Source organism: Thermobia domestica, chromosome 11, assembly GCF_964235325.1.
Source record: "Thermobia domestica chromosome 11, izTheDome1.hap1.1, whole genome shotgun sequence".
Classification (NCBI taxonomy): Eukaryota; Metazoa; Arthropoda; class Insecta; order Zygentoma; family Lepismatidae; genus Thermobia; species Thermobia domestica.
Genome location: NC_137464.1, coordinates 2150285 through 2169142, shown reverse-complemented (window position 1 = coordinate 2169142; position 18858 = coordinate 2150285).

The window sequence follows — 18858 nt, the reverse complement described above, 5'->3', positions numbered from 1 at the left end:
CACCAGCGGATCCAGAAGGCTGGTTTGTGAGTGGGAGTAGACGAGCACCTCCTGGAAGATTAATGTAGGCTCAAAATACGGGAATTTACAACAAAGCAGTTGCTCAGTATTAGAAATTTAAATACTTTCCACGACATGGACGTCTGTGCCATTTGAAAGGAATTCTGTTGAACTCTTTTTAGTTGGGGTAGCTAACCCCTTCGCCTTTGGTGCAAGCGGTTCCGGGTTCGATTCCCGGTGGGGACACTCGATCGAAAAGTGTAAAAAGCTTTTTCAGGCCAGCCATCCTGAATGAGGTTTTCCTGGGTTTTCCTAATTCACACCAGCCAAATATCGGGTTGGTACCTAACTTATAAGTCCCAGGACACCTCCTTCCTTCCCCAATTCTTTCTTCCTTCTCTTTTCCCGGATAGTGTGCTCTCCGAGCGACGTCATCTCTCATACATGATGGGCTAAATAGTCATAGGTGCCGAAAGCCCAGAAATCTAAATCCTAAATCTTATTAGTTGGAAGGGGGACATGTGGCTCTGTGTATCTCAAAAACCAAATTAGCTTAGAAGAAAAGGGGTACTCTACACCACCCTCCTTGTGGATCTGCCACTGTGTAATGTTAGATTTTTTAGTAAGTATATGCTCGACTGTTTTCAAAACATATAGTGTATACCCAGCCACATATACGCTCTTTCTTTCGTAAATATAAGCTGAGTATTCGCTACTCGGTTCAAAATCTCTTTTCGTCGCGAATTCTGTCGAGGAATTTGAAGCTTAAAATATATAAAACGATAATCATGCCTGTTGTTCTGTATGGTTGCGAAACATGGTCGCTTACTCTGAGGGAAGAACATAGACTGAAAGTATTTGAGAACAGGATCCTGAGAAGAATATTCGGACCCAAGAGGAACGAGAATGGGGAATGGCGGAAGCTCCATAACGAGGAACTACATAGTTTATACGGTTTACCCAACATTGTTAGGGTCGTCAAGTCTAGGAGGCTTAGGTGGGCAGGTCATGTAGCTAGAATGGAAGAAAGTAGAAACGCTTTCAAAGTCTTGACTGGTAGACCCATAGGAAAACGACTATTAGGAAGACCTAGGCGCAGATGGGAGGATAATATTAAGATGGATCTCGCAGAGATTGGAATACAAAGTAGAAACTGGATGCAGTTAGCTAAGGATAGAAGTCAGTGGAGAGCTTTTGTGAACGCGGCATTGAACCTCCGGGTTCCATAGGCCATAGAGTTAGTTAGTTAGTTATTCGCTGAACCATAAAAATATTACTTACAACACATCAGATATTCTCTACATGGATCATAAGAACGCTGGTCACAAACAAAAATTATGAGCCTTTGCTGAGAGTCGAACTCAGAGTCTTTGTCCATTAAAGGCAGGCATGCTAATTATTTAGATAAGACTGAACCTAAGTATTGTATATAAGTTTCGGTAGAATAAAGAAAACGAATGAACATTTTATAGTGACCACACACGCACACACATCTTTTAAAAAAAATAGAATACGGCGAACAATGAATATTACAAGCACCCAAGTGAATATCAAGGCCAAGAGATCTAAGTGTGTGATAACAGGTTTGGTAACATTCTTAATATTCAGCTTATTTCAAGGAATTAGCTGTTTGGAGGAGGGAAAATGTCTGTCAGATCTTCTGGATGTAAAACATGGATAGATGTGTCACCGACTGTTTTAGAAGCAACCCACACACGCACAAATACACAATCTAGCCATCTTCTTCTTGCGTTCAGCCTACGACAAAACACCCCGGTAAATTCCTTTCACTAGACCCTTCCCAATCAAAGCCTTTGGAATTTCATTTTTCACGTTGTTTTTTCGGACCCTGTAATTCCTCGAGACAGGAATTTCAGTATCTTCTGGCTGCAAAGGAAAGGGAAAGGAACGACTAAGCCCCTCTTTTTCTTTTTGGAAAAGAACAAGGATAGGAGGGTGCTCCTTCAAAAACTGAAATATTATAGTGTACTTCCAAAAACACGAACAAAAAGTTCTACAATATTTCCACATAACAATAAATAAATAAAATAAATAAAAAGTAGAAAATCGGTAAATATAGGGTCTAAATGACCTGAGGGAGCCGCGATGGCTCAGTGATAGTGCATTCACCTCTGGTGCATGCGGTCCTTGGTTCGATCCCAGCTCGCGCCAAGTGAACTTTGTGGCCGACAAACACAGTGTGCTTGCGCTTTCTCGGGGTTCTCCCGTTTCCTCCACTTTATTTACTCCATTATTTCATTCACTTCTCATAATCACTGTCTCCTTTAGTCTAGCCGGCATAAGCCGTCATAAAATGCACAGATGCATACCACTGAAAGAGTTCATTTCATTTTTTCTCATTGACCTCAGATCATGAACTGTAAATCATCATGCCTAGTCTTAGAGAAAAAAAAATATGGTAGTAAAAGAATGACGTGACGTTCGTTGCGAAGAATTATACAGATTGACGCTTCTACGTGAATACCATTCATCAGGTCGGTAGCCCGTCCAAAAATGTAGGGGGGGGGGCGGTAGAAGTTAAGGGAGTCAGATCCAACCATATTATAGTTCATAACCATATTATAGTTCATTTGAAAATTTTAGGGGGGCAGTAAAAATTTAGGGGGAAGGCCCTCTAGACCCCCCTTGGATAGGGGTCTGCCGCTCATTCTAGCATTGGAACTTCTTGTTTAAAATCGGAGACAAATGCTGACCAAAACATATACTATTTGGTCTAGGAATTAATTCGTGCGGGTGGACAAGAGATGGCGCAACGAACGGAGCGTCCCACAGTTCCGTGTATCCACACATGTGTTGTAAACCCCTGTCATCGCGTATCGTTCGTAGTATAGGGCAGTGGATTAAAGCGTCAACAACACCAGTTTGTAGTTAAGTGAACATGGCGCAATTTGTGCCTGATAAAGTGTTTTTGCGGGGTGTCCTGCTGCATTACTTTAACATGCAGAAAAGTGCGACTGAAAGTCATCGTATTTTGGTGGAAGTGTATGGTGACCATGCTCTAGCTGAGCGAACGTGTCAGAAGTGGTTTGCACGGTTTAGAAGTGGTGATTTCGGCTTGGCAGACCAAGAGCGAGCTGGACAGCCAAAAAAATTTCAAGACGAAGAATTGACAACATTGCTCGAGCAGGATTCGTGTCAAACGCAGGAACAACTTGCAGCAGCATTAGGCGTTGATCAAACAACAGTCTCCAAACGCTTGAAAGCCATGGGAATGATTCAAAAGATGTCACATTGGGTTCCACATGAATTGAAAGACAGAGACGTTGAAAGACGAAAAACCATTTGCGAATTGCTGCTTCAACGACAGAGCAGAAAGGGGGTTCTGCATCGAATTATTACGGGTGATGAGAAGTGGATCCATTACGAGAACCCTAAACGAAAAAAGGCCTGGGTGAAACCAGGTGAACCTGGTCCATCACAACCAAAACGAGATATTCACTGTGCAAAGGTTATGCTGTGCATATGGTGGGATATGAAAGGTGTGGTGTACTATGAGCTGCTGCAACCGGGTGAAACTATGAATGGAGAACGTTATCGACGACAATTAATGCGTTTGAAGCAAGCTCTGGCCAGAACACGACCAGAATGGGAGAACAGACATGATAAACTTATTGTTCAAGATGATAACGCTCGCCCACATGTCGCAAAACCGGTCCAAACCTATTTAGAAAATGTCGGATGGGAAGTTTTACCCCACCCGCCGTATTCACCAGACGTTGCTCCTTCGGACTACTACTTGTTCGATTGCATGAACAACGATTTGATTGGACAGCGGTTTACTTCTTCAGAAGATATCGAAACATGGGTCTCTGACTGGATCGCTTCCAAGGATGAGGACTTCTTTCGCCACGGAATCCGTACATTGCCTGACAGATGGGCGAAAGTGGTGGCTAGCGATGGACAATATTTTTCTTAAGGTATTTATGTATTTTGTGTTTGTACTACAGCTTCAATGTGTGCGTACCAACCGCACGAATTAATTACTAGACCAAATATTTAATGAATAATATCGTCACAGTTCGGCAAAGTATCTTTGCCTTCATCAGACACATTACCAGACGTTAATATTTGTAAAATGCACAGATGCATGCATTCTATATGTGGTTTTCAGTTATTTTAAAATAATATGTTATCTTCTGTTTTAAAGAGGACAAAACATTAATTAGGGAGACACAGCCCACTTTACTCCCCCTGCATAGGAAACATACATTGTGAGATAGCAGATTGTATGTTTGTTGTTGTTTTATTTCTGCTAATAGTAACACAATAGTCGTAAAAATCAGAGGCGGATCCAAGGGGGCAATCGTTCCCCCCCCAGAAGAGAACACTTTCTTATTTTATATATAAATAAAATCCATTCCAGAGTTTGGAGCTCTTAAAAGTAGTTCTAAGTAGCAATATTACAACCAACCGCGTCCCCCCCAGAAGTCCGTCCTGGATCCGCCCCTGGTAAAAATGACACATATACTTTTAAAAGCGATGCGTGTACCCGTAACCAATACGAATGCGTACTCTTAAAAGCAATGCAGGGAATGGAAGATTATGCTTTGTCCTTTATCTTCGCATATATACAAATAGATTATACTTTCGCCGTCAAAGTTAACTAGGGTTGAAGAAAATTTTAATATATGTTTTGAGTTTTGTAGTGCTGACATGAAGTGCGAACGTGAAATAAGAGCAAGGATAAGAATGTGAAAAGAAGCTTTTAGGAGGAAGAAAATGCTCCTCCGTTGTGGGACTTTGAAGAAAGAGTTAAGAAAAAGATTCATAAAATGGTCCATGTGCAGTATTGTGCTGTATGAGTCAGAAACATGGACATTACGTAAAAGCAAAGGAAAAAGGCCAGAAGCTTTCGAAATGTGAGTGTGGAAAAGAATTTGCCGGGTCGAGTGGAAATTAAATGAGAAGGCCATAGAAATGGTGGGGGAGAAAGGACAATTTTAGATATGATTGAAAAGTAGAAGAGAAACTAGTTGGAACATCAGCTGACAACGAATAAGGAACTGAATCATGAGGAACGTGCAAATTCGTATGGTGCCAGGAAAGAGAGGGAGGGGGTTAAGGAGACTACAGTTGATGGACAGTGTTGCCAACCTCTGAAGAAAATAGGCTAGATGGCTTTCAGAAATAAGTTTTTTTACGCAAAAATGGCTAGATTTTGAACTGCTAACGTATAATCCATATTGTAGGTTATAAACCCCTTTTCTGTGTGTAGGATTATAAATGAGTTATAGTAAAATTTGAAGTGTTGAGTTTTATTCGCTGAAGACTAACAAGCAACATACAGAACTTTAAATTACAATAAAATCCATCAACAACTCAACTAATTTGTGAAAGTCAACAGCCATATTATCAGTTGAATTGAAAAGTCATCAACGATGACGTCACATCTAGCCGAGGAGCTGGAACTGGATGCACCATCGTTGGGTTGTGGATTGGGTGTGTTTGTGTAGATGCAATTGTCCCAATTTTCAATAGTACTTCTTTCGGCAGGTCATATTCCTTACAAACACTTCATATTTCTCCGTACACCCACATGAATCATCATGATTGCATTGAGAGTTTTCAAGCTAATTAGATATCCTATTTGTTTCCTTTAATAAACAAAAATAATCTCAGTGGCTTGAAGAACCAAACAGTTCACTAAATTTATTATTGAAAACTTTCAGTCTTGCAATGGAATGCGAAAATTAAAATAATTAAAATTATCAAACTTACGTCAGAGACATTAAAATTATAAGTCGTTAAATATTGTTAAGTAGTTATAAATCTGTGGATGGGAAGTAGTGGCGTACTTACAATTTTGTTTCGGAGCGGGCTTTGCTAACTTCCTGGAAATGTGAAAATTCTGCAAGATATTTCATTTACTTTAATATAGTAAGTAAGACTTCGGAGGAGGGGCTTAAGCCCGGAAGCACCTCTTAAATACGCCATTGGTGGGAAGAGAGAAGAAGAATGAAAAACAAGAGTTTGTTGAGTAATAAAACACTCTCTGTCTAAAACTAACTAATTAGCTCTATGGCCTCTGGAACCCGGAGGTTCAATGCAGCGTTCACAAAGGCTTTCCACTGACTTCTATCCTTAGCCAATTGGGTCCATCCCCAGTTTCTATTTTGTATTCCTATTTCTGCGAGCTCCATCTTAATATTGTCCTCCCATCTGCGCCTAGGTCTTCCTGATAGTCGTTTTCCGGTTGGTCTTCCAGTTAAAACTTTGAAAGCGTTTCTACTTTCTTCCATCCTGGCTACATAAGCTGCCCACCTGAGCCTCCTAGACTTGATGACCCTAACAATGTTGGGTAAACTGTATAAATTATGCAGTTCCTCGTTATGAAGTTTCCGCCATTCCCCATTCCCGTTCCTCTTGGGTCCAAATATTCGCCTCAGGATCTTGTTCTCAAATACTTTCAGTCTATGTTCTTCCCTCAGAGTAAGCGACCATATTTCTCAAGCATACAAAACAACAGGCATGATAATCGTTTTATACATTTTAAGCTTCAAACTCCTCGACAGAATTTGCAACAAGATATTTTGAACTGAATAATAACCCGAATTCCTTGCTTTTAGTCGACGTTTAATTACTTCGTGAATATGGTTTTCGTCTGTTAATATTAATCCTAGATATTTGAAAGTATCCACTTTATCAAAAGTATTATTATATATTTTTACGCATCCATAATTTGCCATACGGTTCCGACGCACTTCCATGTATTTAGTTTTCTCTGCATTTACTTCTAAACTCATGTCCCTGCAAGCGTTTAATAAGACCTCTGTATTTCTTTCTATTGTATTCCTATCATCCCCTATTAAATTTACATCATCAGCATACACCATAACCTGGTGAATACCATTCAACCCTAGGCAGTGGTTGCTATCTTTGATTTTCCTTACAGCGTATTCCAGAACAAAGATGAATAATAATGGCGACAACGCATCTCCTTGTTTCAGGCCATTCTCGACGTGAAAGCTTGTGGACAAAAATTTTCCTACCCGGACTTTACTTCAATTAATACGATAATATATAATGACAAATAGGCTAACTTTTAAAAATTCCACTTTATTTTCAAAGAAAAAAGTATTTTCATTATTAATTTAACATTAATAAAAAAGCCAAAAAATGGCAAAAGAGTTTCATGAAATAAGCTATATTTTTTATAAGCATTTCCTAGATTTGTATGGCTAAATGCCTCTTCAAATAGGCTAGATTTAGCCAAAAATAGACTAAATTTACATCGCTGTTGATGGACTGTATTTAAACCGATATGCTGTACGTGAAAACGAAGAGTTCAGCTGAAGACCATGGTGCAAGCGAGATGCTAATAATAACAGAATTATGATGTTAATGACGTTCTAACAATAGACATACAGAGTGGCACATATGTCACGCATGGGCTTTAATGCCTCATATTTTGTTTGGTAAGTTATTAATGGAAGTTTTTCTTTTTCAGGATTGTAAAGGAATTCTGGGAGATTCATCATGGAGAGATTGAGTCCTGAACAACGCACGAAACTGATTGAACTCTATTTTGAAAATCAAAGATCAATCATACTCACCCAGAGAGCATACCGTCGGCACTTCAATGTGCGCCTGACTTAACTGCTTCAGATTTTTTCCTTTGGGGATATCTCAAAGAACCTGTATATGTCAACAAACCAACAATCATAGAGCAACTCAAAAAGAACATAAGGGCAGAGATCGGTGCGTTACAGCCAGCAACTCTTCGTAAAGTTATGGACAAGGTACTGAAAAGAGACAACCTTTGTGAGGCTGCAAATGGCGGACATTTGAAGGACATAATTTTTCACACATAGTGTTTTCAAATCTCCCAAACATGTACTTCTTTCCTGAGACAAGAATAATTACTTGCATTTACAAACACAAACGTTATACACTGTTTCAACCGATGCGTGACATATGTGCCACCCTGTATAAATACCAACCAGATTATGCAGCGCGAGAACCTGTTCGCGATTAGGATGGCAAGAAAGGACAGACACAATTACAAAACTTTACTGCGGGGATAATAGAATATTAAACATTCGAAAGCACTGGAGCCAGTTTAAAAAGAAAAACTTCAATTACAGCTACATTTATAAGGAAACCAGAAAATTGATTATTAACTGTGATGCAAGAGTCGAAATTGAAATATAATTAAATTTTTTAACATAAAAGGAAATGTGTGCCATCTAAATGTAACACTATAAAGAAGTTAGTTTATTCTTTATTTTTTTGGATTGTTTATTTTCTTTACTATTTGTTCAGGATAAAGGACATGTGCAGAGCAGTCGTTCTTTCAGAATAAATCTTCCGGGGAGCTCACTTAGTATTCCGGGGGGCACTGCTGGTACTATGCTATTTATTATTATAGTCTAGACGTATTAATTTAGTTTTCTCCGGGCGGGCACTCTCAGAGCTCCGGGGGGAGTGCAGTGCCCCCCAAAAAACATGTCTTGAAGAAACACTGGTGCAGAGTAAAGGAATTCTGCTATTGCATTTAGTTTAATGAACCAACCAAGGTTTTTTTTTTTTTTCAAAATGCTTATAGAAGCTTGAGGCTACATAAGTTCAATTCTTCTTGGAGAAGAAAAGAAAACAATAAATTAGAATGTTGCGAATGACATTGACTGTAATCGAACTACCGACTTCCGGGACCATATCTCTCAGCATGTAACACTTCTGACACAAATTATACTTGGACAAGGTTTAGCAGAAGGGGTCCAGCGATTTTTTTTCTACAAAATGTTACAATTTGGTTGTTTCTGTTCACATTAGGTAAGGTGAGGTTATGTTAGGTCTAACGAGGGACCCTATCCAAGTGCGACTCTGACTTCGAGTCGAGACTATGGTCGTTGGATACCTTGTCCCAAAAGAACATAACACGAAAAGTGATACATCCTCGATCGCAACCGTTGCAGAGATATAAGCGTGCAAAGTTCGAAATTGAGCTCCATACTATACATTACAAAGTCAGCTTCCGGGTCAGATTTGGCGGAAACGGTCAGGTAAGGAAACTCAGCGAATACATATCAAAGTAGTGTTGGAAGCCCACCACCTGTTGAATGAAAAAAATGTTGCCCCCGGGGCACTCGCAGGGTCCCAGGCGGGGTCCAACTCAAAATTGGCAAATGGAACCGGGGGTCAGGTAGCATATTGTATGAAAGCTAGTGTTAAATAAAAGAAGATAGAACAAATCTCAACTCTCTATGATGACCCTGTGCAAACGGGCAACTGGTCAAAATGTCAATACAACCTACATCAGAAAATATATGGCCACTGTGAGAGACTCTGCAACAATTTGTTTAACTTCAATACCTTGCACTTTTAAACGTGTTTTTCTGTCTTGTTATTGTCACAACTTAACGGATTTAGAAGAGTGGCCATATATTTTCTGATGTAGGTTGTATTGACATTTTGACCAGTTGCCCGTTTGCACAGGGTCATCATAGAGAGTTGAGATTTGTTCTATCTTCTTTTATTTAACACTAGCTTTCATACAATATGCTACTTGACCCCCGGTTCCATTTGCCAATTTTGAGTTGGACCCCGCCTGGGACCCTGCGAGTGCCCCGGGGGCAACATTTTTTTCATTCAACAGGTGGTGGGCTTCCAACACTACTTTGATATGTATTCGCTGAGTTTCCTTACCTGACCGTTTCCGCCAAATCTGACCCGGAAGCTGACTTTGTAATGTATAGTATGGAGCTCAATTTCGAACTTTGCACGCTTATATCTCTGCAACGGTTGCGATCGAGGATGTATCACTTTTCGTGTTATGTTCTTTTGGGACAAGGTATCCAACGACCATAGTCTCGACTCGAAGTCAGAGTCGCACTTGGATAGGTTCCCTCATAAGTACTTGCATTTTCCATTTCTCCTGTATTTTTTAAAATTTCTTTCCGTACTTCTGGACACCTTCTGCTAAACATTTACCACTTTATTATTATTATTATTATTATTATTATTATTATTATTATTATTATTATTATTATTATTATTCACTCATATTGATTTCATATTACTCAGCACGCAAGTGCCATCGCATTAAGTACAATATTAATCCAAGGGCCCAAGATGAATGACATACGTATCTGAATAGAAGAAAATCTTGTGTATGATTGTGTAGTTCTGGACACAAATACGTTCTAAATTTCATACAGCAATGAGTTAAACTTCAAACTCAACAATTCGTATAAAAACTCAAAACTTCCAACTCAAAACTCAAAACTTCCAACTCAAAACTTCCAACGATTTGTATTAAAAAAATCGATGTACAACAACGTTTAAACGCTGTCGTAATACACTAACGTAAGATTCCCTTGAGATGGCAGAGGCGGCAGCATTATTTTAATTTTTGCCAGAAGGGGAAGGTAAAGTTATTTACCGACATAAGAGTTTCACGTTTTCTTACTAGTATACAGTTTATTAAAAAAAACACGTGTTTGTCAAATTGCACCCCTCGGCTGAATGACGCCCTTTCCTCCCCAAACGACACCCCTGGGCAGAAGAGAACAAAGGCTTGTGATATATAACAAATTCATCTTGTCCTACGAATGAACAATGATGATCTAAATGATATTTTAAGTAAAGTATCACGATCTTGCAGGCGCGCAATCAGAAATATCTGTTGAGAGGGTCCAATACTCGAAAAAAAAAAAAAAAAAAACTACATATATACAGAACCAAAGCTGGAGGAAGGAGGAGAAGCGGGACGGTCGCCTCGGGCGCTGCCAACAAGGGGGCGCCGAACCAGCCAGAAGAAAGAAAAAGTGTTGAAAATGAGTAGAGCAACCCAAAAGCATAACAAACATAATAGCAATTCTGGATTGAGAAGTAGACTATGCCAAGTCACTTTTTGGTCGAAATTGAGTTATCATCTTTTTCTTACTTACATTAGCACGATGCTTCCAGTGGTGAAATGATCTAGATCCAAAAGCAGCTAGTTTCGGAAATAGCCAGTTGTAAACTAATCCAAGTCACAGTTTGTGTAAGAGGTAAAGAATGCTACGTGCACTTAGCTTATCCTCCGATATCAATATTCAGAGAATAATATTCTAAGTCAGACTTGAAATAGTCTACCTTGCAAGAACATATAAAAATATTTTTCATTGTCAAATACTAATATTCTAAGTCAGACTTGAAATCTTATACCTCTCAAAAATATATAATAGTATCTTTTACTTCTGACTTATCATATTTGTGTATTTAAGCATATAAGAGTTAAATTCACCCTCTCTGGAGCGCAACAATCGATTACCACAAAAAGCGACAATGTTGCTTCTATATATATAAAAAATAAAAACAGCGGGTGCTTAGTCATTTATGGTTGTCGAATCTAGCAGACGCACTGCAAAATGGCTGAGAGAAATCGTATGATATTGCAAATGGTCCACAAACAAGCAATTGAAGATGATAGGGAAGATATTGGTAAGTATTTGTTTATTTTAATTTTAGAAGGAATAAGTAAAGACAGGACGTTTTGGTTTCAGCTCTTTTAATAGATAATAATTAAATCTGACTCATCCATCTGATTTTTTAAAAAGAGTTAATCAGAAATAAAAAATCTGTATTTCCAGAGTTGCTTTCAGAAAAAAGTTATTTGGGAATATTTGTTTTAAAACAAAAGGGGATATTATATGCAAAAATACAAGTTTCGTGGTATTCTTTCAATATGCGCTAGGCAGGGAGGGGATTTTGCCAATACATTACACGAGACCGATCCAAAATCTATCTGGTCCATCCACTTTTTATTTTATTTTTTATTTTTATTTTGAAACGGCGCATATCAGGAATCTGCAAAGACTCAGTCTAGGGAAGCGCCGAGAATTAACACGGAATTGGCATAATACGTTTTTTTCTAATATTGCAACCCTCATTTTAATCATCCCTCATTTTATTTTGATGGGGAAAATACATGAAAACTCACATATTTTTATTCTCATTCCTTATCAAGGAAGTTCTAAGCTAGAACATATGATGTTAGTGTGAGAACTTGCGATGCGTGTGGCTAGGTTTTCGGCCAATCTAATTTTGTTTCTTTTATGTCGTACATAACCCCGTAAATGTTTATTTTTTGTTCGCTCATCAAGCAGTAAGATCACAAGCTGTTGTCTTAGTATTAATTACTTTTCTGAACCTAATTGGAATACTAAGAGTGTCCTGCCGAATCCATGGAGTCCGCGAAGAACAGTTGAAGAACTCCTGATATGTACTGAACAACAAACAAATTCAAATACAGAAATGTACGAGACGAGTTCGAAAAGTAAGAATACAAAGAGTAGTATTCAATGAAGGTAAACACACTAAAACATCTGGATTAATAACTTGGATAAAACACGTAGATTATTGTAATCTTGTTTTCCGAACTCACTTTGTGCATTCATTCGTTTATTTGGATTTGATCGTCATTCAGTCTAGATCAGCGGTTCTTCATCTGTGTTCCGCAGACCCCTTGGACTCGGCAGGACTCAAACAAGCCTCCCTTAGATTCCGAAAAGTTTCGGATACAAAAGCAAACGCTGAGGCATATCCGTAAAGTTACAACCCCTGTAAGCGGACAAGTAATATTTACTTACCTGAGAAGTAAAAAAAAAAAAAAAAAAAAAGGCACTTTTGGATATTGATATTTCTAATTTTAATAATAACAATAGGACTTGCTACTTGGCTTTAGAGACACAATTCAATTTTAGAGGGTTTTTTTCCCCCTTTACGTTGATCTACTTTCTCTTGGTTTGAGACTTTCGAATTTCATTCAATTCCCTACTGAAAATAATCTTTAATTCAACAAGGAAATAATTATATATGATAATTAAATGGAAGTTAATCGTAATATGGCCCATTACAACGATTAAATCACTGGTTCCTTTTGTAATAAATTTGAGCCATTAAGTAATACACACTCCGTCCTTTTTTGATTCCATTTATTTGTACCTGGTTGTCCTGACAACGACGTTCCAAAGTCTTATTATTTTTAAACATTTGAATATCTTTATATATTAACATTATAATTATAATTATACACTATTTCTTTTTCTTTCTCTTCTTCTGATAGTAAAATCAGTCAGCCTAGTACATATTTAGAATATATTATGGCCCAGCCCAAAATTACAAATATACAATGTACTGTTGTACCATGACAAACACTTTACTATCTGAATATGACTCAATCTAGCTTCAGAACTTCTATCATAGAATAAAAGACAAAGCATATACTATCTAATAAATAATATAGTTACAGTTTAGGCAAAGTATCTTTGTCTTCATCAGATACATTATGAAATCGCCGAAGACACTTTGCCAAAACTGTAACTATATTATTTATTAGATAGTATATGCTCTGATCAGAATTTGTCTTTTATTTTACCATTGTATATCGTAAAGGACAGATCCAGTGGTATTGTAACAGAGCTTGATCAATTGAGCGTAGAAATTCAAAGTCCGATTAGTAATAATTTCACGGCCTTATTTTATTACAAGTGTTATACCCTTCAGTCAATGGAGACGAGGACGTGAATCCTGGATCACAGTTGGTAACGATGGGTTTGGGTGAATGGTGGGTCAGAGTGGATCATGATAGATTGTGGGTCAGAGTGGATCACGGCGGCTGGTGGATCAGTGCGTCATGGGTCAAGTTTTCATTGACCGAAGCCATCTCTGATTTGTTCTAAAAATATGAAACTGTTTTACAAAATTTCGAAATCTTTCCAGATGAAGGCTTCAACTATGGGGTTTAAGAACACATAAAAATTATACTACGTATGTACCTACGAGTCAAAAACATATTTTTAAAAAAATGGAGTGGGAATATTACACGACTCTTTTGCATTTGTCTCGGGACTCTGGACGACTTCTGAAAAAAGAGAGAATCCCGCTATAGACGGGACATCTGAGCACCTAAATTACTGAAGCTTGGATTGTGGAAAGTTAGAATGTTTACATGCACATGTAAAGAAAGTTTTTATGTTACACAAAGTTGCAGTTGCATTTGTGATCATATTTATTACACACATGCTACATAAAAGCTAAATTATTAGGAATTTTGAGACAGAAAATAGAACTTTAGTTTTTAATATATTATTATTATTATTATTATTAAATATTAATAATAATAGATTATAATAAATTATTCATCTCTTTAGTATATTTGATTCTTTTGTCATCAGCAAAGCTATATAGGACGAGCCACAGTTTAAATTAGAATACAGAATAAATTGGAATCAATTAAGAGTTTAAATCAATTGAATATATTGCATACTCTGGAATTCCACAAGGCTCCAACTTAGGTCCGTTATTGTTCCTATTGTTCATTAGCAATCTTCCTAACCACACATCATTAAGTGACAAATTGCTCTTTGCGGATAACCTCAAAATATATGCTAGGATAAAGACCATGCATGACTGTCTCAATTTGCAACATTACCTACAAAATATTGCTAACTGGTGTTCTCTTAATAAACTTAGTGTAAACATAAATAAGTATAGCATTTTATCGTTTACTAGGAACAAAAATCAAGTAGAGTTTAATTATTCAATTAACCAGATCTTACTAAATAGATTAAATTCAAAGATCTTGGAGTTACGTTCGATACGTAACTAACATTTAATAACCATATAAAGAACATAGTTAACGAATCTCTTAAGATACTAGGTCCATAATTCGAACTGAAAAAGAATTGAACAATATTACCACACTAACAAAAACGTATTATCCCCATGTCCAATCAAAACTGGAATATGCTACTATGATCTGGAATCCATCGCAACAGCAATACCGACACCAAATAATAAAAAGTCTGATCTAAAATTATCAAGTAGTTAGCATACAAGAGAAGTGGAATGTATCCATCTTATGAAAATTATCTAACATTAATAGACAACTTCTGTGTCTCTACAGTTGAACAAGGGTGAAACGTGATAGATCTCACTTTCCTCCGTAAAATAATATAAAATGAGTTTAATTGTATGGATCTGATATGGACACTAAATTTTTCCGTGTTCCGACACTTAAAACTTGTGTTGACAACTCTGACCTACTCTATTGTTAAAAAAAAAAAAAAAAAAAAAAGAAGGACCAACGTATTATTGAAGTCACCAATCTGCAGAATATTCTCTTGTTACACTAAAAAATAAAATAGCATTTAAACACTTTTAGTACAGATGTTGAGAGGGAAATATATCAAGTGCGTGTTTATTAACTGCACTTCATGTGTCCAAGAGCGTTCATTCTAAGAAAAAAGTATCTAATATGACATATTTGAAACACTTCGTCTCTGCAAACAGTTCTGAAACCAAGTGATGACATACATTTTGCACATTTTGTACATACAGTACATCTGGGACATACTTGGAGAACACAGTATTTACAAGGGGTGAATATGTGTCATCTGGAGGTGTTCAAAGAGTATCTGTAATGTGTACAGTGTCCTACTGTGTCTAAAAGATGTTTCTGTATTTTTTTCAGTGTATCTGTAATTGACACCTTTAATATAAACTATATGTTAAACAAAACTTTTGTAAATTTATTTTGTAATACACTAACACTGTAATTTTGCTTATGCCTATTGTGTTGTTTACAAATAAATAAATAAATAAATAAAATCAGTTTTTCCTAGGGTACACATGAGCAACTGTAGTGTATTATTCCACCGGTACTCGAACTCGGGCCGTCGTGTACTAGACACGCTCTAGCCACTAGTCGACAGAGGAGTGGTCCTTATTCTTTATGTAAAAATTAAGCGTTAAAACATGCTCTTTGCCTTACTGCGCTAGGATCAAAGAGAATATTCTGTGTCTGGTGCTTTTAGCGAAGAGGCCACATTGAGGGATCTGCTACAGATGAAATATTTTCGTCAGCATAAAAGAAAACGACAAAAGAAGAATAGGCCTGGAGCGACCTGCAAAGAACCCTCTTTCAACCACCATTGTGAAGGGCAACAACAGTTAATGTATTAGAAGAGATACATAGGTGGAACCATGTCATTAACAAGGAGCAAAAGCGCTTTACGTTTAGAATCCCCTTAAGCTTTCTCCCCCTCCACTTCTTCGAAATATGGTTCATTCGATCTGTCAACCTGCCTTCGTTTACCTTCAGCGCTACAAATAAAAATGGGTTTTCTTTTCGTTTCTATAACCTTCATTCTCTTTTTTTTATTTTTAACAAATGTATCTCTCTCTCTTCCCTTCGTTTTCCTGTCGAAGGAGGAGGGAAGAGAAGGGAAAACCGCAGCAAAACATTTTCCACAAAATTATGAAGTTATTTACTTGCAAACTATGCAATGTTAACCATTACTTTTTCTTTCTTTCCACTAAAATGGTAAGAAAAAGATAAAGACTTTTGGAGATTTTTTCTGCTTGAAGCGTAAATTTGACGCCACAATTTCACTCTTGACTCCTGTCACTTCTTAAACCCATATATAAACTTCACACGAACATTTTTCACAATATTTCAACATTCAGAAATTATTTCCTTTGAAGCATACGTTTTTTTAAATATATAAATAAAAAGATAAAACTTTTTTCGTGTTCTATTATTTTGTTTTCTTAAGAGTCTTCATCCCGGCAAAATTAAAATACCACTAATTTTACAATAATTATGTGATATCTTCAAATAGATAAAAGATAATTGAAATATGAAACAAGAGCGCCCTAGACAATATTATTTTGCGTTAGGTACCGTTATTACAAGTCAAGTTACCTAGTGGCTTTATGTTTACAGCTGTTTAGAAACGCGAAAATAAATGCCGATTTTCAAAATGGCTAGAAATCGAAAGCAGATAAGCGAGTCGTGATAACGGTTTCTCATGTAAAATGTTATTGTCTAGGGCGCTCTTGTTCCACATTTCGATTATCTTTATCTATTTGAAGATATCACATAATTAATGTAAAATTAACGGTATTTTAATTTCGCCGGGATGAAGACTCTTAATCAATTGCGCACAAAGAGTAGGGCCTATTACATAGCTTAATATTAAGAAAAGTCTCTAAAACGTGTCAATGTAACTAATAAAAATAACTAACTAAAACTAACTCTATGGCCTATGGAACCCGGATGTTCAATGCCACATTTACAAAATGCTCACCACTGACTTCTATCCTTAGCCAACTGGATCCAGTTTCTATTTTGTATTCCTATTTCTGCGAGATCCCTCTTAATATTGTCCTCCTATCTGCATATAGGTCTTCCTAATGGTCGTTTTCCGATTAGACTTCCAGTTAAAACTTGGAAATCGTTCCTACTTCCTTCCATTCTGGGTACCTGACCTGCTCACCTGAGCCTCCTGGATTTGATGACCGTAACAATGTTCGATAAATCGTATAAATTATGTAGTTCTTCCTTATGAACTTTCCGCAATTCCCGTTCCCCTTGGGTCCGGGTATAAGACTTGTTCTCAAATACTTTCAGTCTATGTTCTTCCCTCATTTTGTTATTTCAAGCTTACAAATGCTGCACTTATTTTAAGAGTTTTTCTCTATACTCACCCCTGTGGTGGACACACAGCGTGTGCGTGGGTTTCCTCCCGTTTCCTTCCACTTTCTTCATTCCACCATTTCATTCATTTCTCACCATCACCGTCTCCTTTAGCCTAACCGGCATAATCGTGGGACGTAAAACTAAGAAGATTTTTTCTATGCTCACCCCCGTCTTTTTAATTCAAGACAAAGAAGAGTATAATACATGAACAAAGTAAACCAAGTTGCATTTACGAAACTTTATTATATAAAATAGTAATAACCGATTCCAAATCTCTTCTTATCGACCAGAAATTTGAGTGTGCAGTTTATTACATCAAAATTGTTGGACATCCCGTTAAAATATCAAGTAATACTTTCGGCGGAGTGAATACTTTCAAATACCTAGAATGAACATTAAAAGACCCCAGTATATAGTCTATGAACAATACGTGTTGTGACATAATTTGCACTTCATGTCATCTCTCAGCTCCATCCTCATACGAATAATATTACTTCTTTATTCTGTGTCTAATTTATCCACATATAGTAACAAATTGTTCTTTCTCTAATCAAAGTTGATTCTTCAAATTAACATTGTTTCTTTATCCTATTGCATTATTCAGGGGTAAAAGTGGATCTGAAAAGTTAGGGAGAAGGTAGGACGGTAGGCTATCCCTCTGCCTACCTTTGACCATTGTAATTTTTAGGAACTGGCGGAAGTCATACAAGTTTTTTGAAGGTGCGGCAAGCCGTCCCCTTCATTCCCCTCACTTTTACCCTTGGTATTATTTGATATTTACGTGTATATATATATATATATATATATATATATATATATATATATATATATATATATATATATATATATATATATATATATATATATATATATATATATATATATATATATATATATATTCACAGTTATATCTCTATATGTTAATTTGTATATTTTCCAACCCTTATATTAAGGCTGCAAAAGCCTTAAGTCCTCAGAATTTGTATGTTTACATAATAAAGATACGTTGTATATGTACACTCATGTCCAAAATTATTGTCGTATGTCTATAAATATGTTGTTGTAGGAATATAAATTGATAACGAATTCGTCCAGTATTTGTTATAATGTTAGTATGTGTATTATAGGCAAAGATATGTATGTGGCAAATTTCATGTCAAAAGAGCAGTAAATAAGAACAATAAAACGAAAACAAAATTTTCTTGTCAACTTAGCAACATTATGTTTTACTCATTCTAATTTTTGTATTTATAATTCTTTTCTTATGAAATTTACCTCAAATATACATTTCCCAATTATACACATAGTATCAGTATTAAAAGTACCCTACAAAATCATTATCAAATTATATTCTTACAAGAAGAAGTTAT